This window comes from Rana temporaria, chromosome 1, assembly GCF_905171775.1.
Source record: "Rana temporaria chromosome 1, aRanTem1.1, whole genome shotgun sequence".
NCBI lineage: Eukaryota > Metazoa > Chordata > Amphibia > Anura > Ranidae > Rana > Rana temporaria.
Window position 1 is genome coordinate 241,658,020 of NC_053489.1, and position 6,476 is coordinate 241,664,495.

Sequence of the window (6,476 nt, forward strand, 5' to 3'; positions counted from 1 at the left end):
CGAGGTAACTCCGATAATCTCTTGGGCAGAAAAGAATCTATACGACCTACGAGCATCCTATATTCCGGGACCAGAGAACCAGCTAGCCGATCACCTTTCCAGGTCATTTTACAACAACAACGAGTGGTCTCTAGACCAAGAGGTTTTCAACAGGATCTGCCAACAGTGGGGGACTCCCCAAATAGATCTCTTTGCCTCACCCCTCAACGCGAAAACTCCTCTGTTTTTCTCGAGGACACCATGTCCGACCTCAGCGGGTACGGATGCCTTGATCCAGCCTTGGACATTCCAGTTGGGATATGCATTCCCCCCAACCCCCTTAATTCTGAGATTACTCCAACGTCTGACGAAAGAAGATGTCACCATTCTGGCGGTCATTCCATATTGGCCGAGGAGGCCGTGGTTCCCGCTCTTGGTCAGTCTATCACTGTGCAGTCCGACTCCTCTACCTCACAGGAGCAGCCTGCTGTCTCAGGGCAACTTCCTTCATCCTCATCCAGGGATACTGGACTTGAGGGTCTGGAAATTGAAAGGAGGAGGCTGGGGGACTTAGGGTGTTCACATAAAGTTATTCAAACCCTTTTGCTTGCAAGGAAATCTTCCACAAACACCACTTACTACAGAATATGGAAGAAGTTTGTGGCTCTGGCGGAAGCCAACCAATTCAACCCACTATTGCCTGAAGTCCACAATGTTCTATCTTTTCTGCAGTCAGGCTTAGACCTAGGTTTGGGCCACAGCACCCTAAAGGTCCAGGTGTCTGCCATCTCAGCTCTAACAGATGTTCGATGGGCTCATAATCCGTTGGTGGACCGATTTCTGAAAGCGGTTCTGAGACTACGCCCGCCTAGAAAATCTCTATACCCCAAGTGGGATCTAACAATAGTTCTGGAAGCTCTAGCACGTTCCCCCTTCGCTCCTACAGAAGATTGCTCACTGGAAGACATTACCTGGAAAACAGCCTTCCTAATTGCCATCACATCGGGGCGCAGGATATCGGAAATTCAGGCCCTAGGAGCCCAAGAGCCTTATATCACCTTCTTCCCAGACAGGGTGGTATTACAGCCTATTCATCAATTCATTCCTAAAGTACCTTCGGTCTTTCATCTAAATCAGGAATGGGTCCTTCCAACATTTGAAGTAGAACAAGCATCCTCAAGCTTACATGAGCTGGATGTAGCCAGATCCTTAAAACACTATCTTAAGTTAACTCAGGAGTTCCGGAAGGACCAACGTCTCTTCATCATCCCTAGAGGAGCAAGGAAGGGAAAAGCAGCTTCCAAAGTAACAGTGGCAAGTTGGATTGTTAAACTCATTCAGAAAACTTATCGGGCTAGTGGTCTTCCTATTCCCAAGGCAGTGAACGCCCATTCAACAAGAGGAGTCGCCGCATCTTGGGCAGCTTTGGCACGGGTCTCCCCAGAGACAATCTGCAGGGCAGCAAGCTGGTCTTCCTTCAGCACCTTTATGGCACACTATAGCCTGGATCCGGCAGCTCTCACCTCCCGTGACTTTGGGAGAAAAATGCTAGAATGCTCCACTCTGTAGTTTATTAAATATATATTTTTGAGCAGTACCCTCCCTGTAAGCGAGTTATTTGACCATTGGTATGCTGCCATGGAGGCACCAGGAAAACGGAAAATTGAATACTTACCTTTCTGTAATTTTCCTTTCCTGGTGCCTACCCATGGCAGCATACACCCTCCCTTTCGGACTGCTCTGCGGTCTGAGGTCTAGTTACTAAGAATGCCTAAACAGGGGGGAGCAACTCCTTTTATTAAGAGAGTTATGTGGTCCTGTGGGTCGGTCGGGGGCGGAGCCATGACCATTGGTATGCTGCCATGGGTAGGCACCAGGAAAGGAAAATTACAGAAAGGTAAGTATTCAATTTTCCGTTTTCTTGTGCGTTCTATCCCTTCTTCTTTCTCTCCATTTTTCTTTGTCCCCTCCCCCCACCTCTCTTTCTCCAGAACCGGAATTCAGAATTCTCAGGAGCCTATAGGCCAGGGGCGTACCTAGAGCATTTGGCATCCGGGGCGGATCCAATATCTGGCACCCCCCCCCCCCCACACGTTAAAATGTAAAAAAACACCCCACTGTGCCCCCTACATACCTCTGCATCCTTCACTATCTTTTTGTTACTACTGTGTACCCCTCTCCACAACTGCACCTCTGGCCCCCTTTACATTACACAGCACCCTGCATCACTGGACCCCTTTACATTACACAGCCCCCTGCATCACTGGACCCCTTTACATTACACCGCCCTCTGCATCACTGGACCCCTTTACATTACACAGCCCCCTGCATCACTGGATCCCTTTACATTACACAGCCCCCTGCATCACTGGATCCCTTTAAAATTACACAGTACCCTGCATCACTGGACCCCTTTAAAATTACACAGCACCCTGTATCACTGGACCCCTTTACATCTCACAGCCCCCTTCACCTCTGGACCCTTTTACATTACACACCCCCCTGCACCACTGGACCCCTTTACATTACACAGCCGCCTGCACCTCTGCACCCCTTTACATCACATAGCCCCCTGCACCTCTGGACCCTTTTACACTACACAGCCCTCTGCACCCCTTTACATTACACAGCACCCTGCACCTCTGGACCTTTTTACATTACACAGCCACCTGCACCTCTGGACCCTTTTACATTACACAGCACCCTGCATCACTGGACCCCTTTTACATTACACAGCACCCTGCATCACTGCACCCCTTTTACATTACACAGCCGCCTGCACCTCTGCACCCCTTTACATCACATAGCCCCCTGCACCTCTGGACCCTTTTACACTACACAGCCCTCTGCACCCCTTTACATTACACAGCACCCTGCACCTCTGGACCCCTTTACATTACACAGCACCCTGCATCACTGGCCCCCTTTACATCTCATAGCCCCCTGCACCTCTGGACCCTTTTACATTACACAACACCCTGCATCACTGCACCCCTTTTACATTACACAGCCACCTGCACCTCTGGTCATGTCAGCTAAAAAAAATAAATATATATATATTTTTTTTTTTTTAAATCGGGATGGTGTCACCCCTCTAGTGGGTGTCACCCGGTGCGGCCCGCACCCCCCGCACCCCCCTAGCAACGCCACTGGCTCCCTGTACCTATCCTGCATTCAACCCACCTGTCTCTTCTCAGCTGCCTACAAACCCACAGCAAGCCACTTCTACCATCAGACACCTACCTGTTCAAGAGTCTTTTCTCCCATCACCCATGGCAACCCCAGTCGCAGCTCAGTATACACTGCTTCCCACCAGATACCAATACCCAGTCTCTGCTCCCTGTACCTATCCTGCATACAACCCACCTGTCTCTTCTCAGCCGCCTACAAACCCACAAAAACTTCCTCCAGCTACTGTTCCCTCTTCTCTGCCATATCCCAATCCTCCTTTCCAGTCCGCTGCACCCCTTACCTACAGAGCTTCTGTGGCTAAGCCCAAGAAAAAACTAAAGTTTTTCCCAACCAAGACGATCCTGCCAGTAACCCAACCTGTCTCCACACCAACCAACCTGCTCCAGTCTGCTTGCATGCCAGCTGAACCTGATAACCAGCCTGATTCTGCCAAACCTCTACCTGCTATCCGGCCAGTGCCTCCGCCTGAAGTTCCCGTATGCAAGCCTGATGTTCCTGTGCCAGTTTTCCAGCCTGACATTCCTGTGCCAGTTTGCCAGCCTGATGTGCAGGTTTGCCAGCCTGAGGTGCCATCTGCCCAGCCTGTTCCAGTGCCATCTGTTCAGCCTGTTCCAGTGCCATCTGTTCAGCCTGTTCCAGTGCCATCTGTTCAGCCTGTTCCAGTGCCATCTGTTCAGCCTGTTCCAGTGCCATCTGCCCAGCCTGTTCCAGTGCCATCTGCCCAGCCTGTTCCAGTGCCATCTGCTCAGCCTGTTCCAGTGCCATCTGCCCAGCCTGTTCCAGTGTCATCTGTTCAGCCTGTTCCAGTGCCATCTGTTCAGCCTATTCCAGTGCCATCTGTTCAGCCTGTTCCAGTGCCATCTGTTCAGCCTGTTCCAGTGCCATCTGCCCAGCCTGTCCCAGTGTCATCTGTTCAGCCTGTTCCAGTGCCATCTGTTCAGCCTGTTCCAGTGCCATCTGTTCAGCCTATTCCAGTGCCATCTGTTCAGCCTGTTCCAGTGCCATCTGCTCAGCCTGTTCCAGTGCCATCTGCTCAGCCTGTTCCAGTGCCATCTGCTCAGCCTGTTCCAGTGCCATCTGCCCTGCCTGTTCCTGTACCAGCTGCCCAGCCTGTGCCTGTACCAGCTGCCCAGCCTGTTCCTGTACCAGCGGCCCAGCCTTTTCCTGTACCAGCGGCCCAGCCTGTTCCAGTGCCTGTTGTTTCCGTGCCAATTGCCCAGCCTGACGTGCCAGTTACCCCGCCTGACGTTTCGGTGCCAGTTACCCCGCCTGACGTTTCGGTGCCAGTTACCCCGCCTGACGTTGCAGTGCCAACCGCCCAACTTCTTGAGCCTCTGCCTGCTGCCCAGCTCGATGACCCGGAGCCTCTGCCTGCTGCCCAGCCCGATGACCCGGAGCCTCTGCCTGGTGCCCAGCCCGACGACCCGGAGCCTCTGCCTGCTGCCCAGCTCGACGACCCGGAGCCTGCTGCCCAGCTCGACGACCCGGAGCCTGCTGCCCAGCTCGACGACCCAGAGCCTGCTGCCCAGCCCGACGACCCGGAGCCTCTGTCTGCTGCCCAGCCCAATGACCCGGAGCCTGCTGCCCAGCCCGACGACCCAGAGCCTCTGCCTGCTGCCCAGCCTGACGACCCGGAGCCTGCTGCCCAGCCCGTGTTATATCCTCTGTGTTGTGAGGGACACAAGACTCTGGTCTGGAACAATGGATGTTTATTCAGTACAGGCTGTACACTGGAACATGCATCTCAGGACATTACATATCTCTGCTTTCTACATGTGCTCTCTCTAAGATGGCTACTATGCCCCCTGACCCTTGTCATCACTGCTGGGTGGAGCCAGCCTTAAAGTGCCAGTACATGTGGAACCCTTCAGGTATAACACCTTCCATCCATCCCTAAAAAAAAAAAAAAAAACACAACAAAACAATAACAGGCACAAAACATTAACTGATAACTGTCCAATAACAGTCCTCCAAACACAGGAGAATTACGGGACTTCAAGCTTCCAGGAACAGTTGCGGGGTTAATATGTCATCGGATCACTTCCGTCTGCCCCGTCGAAAGTCTCGTAACCGCTCTTGCAACTGAAACCGGTCAGGAGGGCGACAGTGTCGTTGAGGCCGGGCATCCAGCGATTCGGGACCGGAGGAAACAGGGCTGGCCGGAATGGGTACCGGCGGGGCCAAGAAGGGATCCCCCAGCTCAGAGGGTAAACAGACCTCCGGATAAGAGCTGGAGGGCTCTGTTGGAGCTGAGTTCAAAAGTTCAGAGTCCCCACAATCATCAGTCTCTGTGCATCCTGATTCGCTGGGAGCAGATCCTTTAGATACTGGTGGTTCAGCCGGCATCAGGGATTCGGGCAGTTGAGAACAAGGACGCAGTTGGTCCGCATGACGTCTGCAAATGGAACCATCTTCCAGGCGGACCTTGTACATCTTGGGTCCCAAGGTCTCTGCAATGACAGCAGGAAGCCAACGGGTGTTGGAAGCCCCATAAGATCGGGCCCATACCTTTTGTTGGGCTGTGAATCGGGGGAGCTCATTGTGTTGGACCATCTTGTCTTGGGACTGTAGTACATGTTCCTGGACTGTTTGAGGGTGGAGCATATCCAAAACAGTCCACGGCTGCCGCCCCAGAAGGAGTTCTGCTGGAGTTTTCCCAGTGGTTGCATGTGGTGTGTTTCTGTAAGCAGAAAGGAAGGAGTCCAGCTGCTGGGGTGACAGGGACTGTTGTTTACTTGCAGCCACTGTAGCTTTGAAATAGCGTTTAAAAGTCTGCACAAACCCCTCTGCTTGACCATTTGTAGCCGGGTGGTAAGGTGCGGTCAACTTGTGCTTGATGTTGTGGGCAGTCAGGAAATGCTGAAACTCCTGACTGGTGAATTGTGCACCGTTGTCTGTGACGATTTCTCTGGGGTATCCAAACGTAGCAGCGAGATGTAACAGTATGGAAACCGTTGCCTTAGTCGTTGGCTGAGTAACAGGAATGACCTCAGGCCACTTTGAATGGGCGTCAACTATGATCAAGAAGGTGTGTCCTCTGATCGGGCCTGCAAAGTCCAAGTGTAGGCGAAACCAAGGAACCGTGGGCCAAGTCCAGGGCTGGACGCACCCTCGAGGAGGGTCTCTTGCCGTTTGTGCGCATCCAGCACAAGCATTCACATATGTTGTGATATCTGAGTCTAGGTTTGGCCACCACACATAGCCTCTGGCCTTTTGTTTCATATGTGTGCTCCCGGGATGACCAGTATGTAGCAAGTCCAGAATGTGTCTCCGGAGGGTCTGTGGAATGATCACTCGGTCTCCCC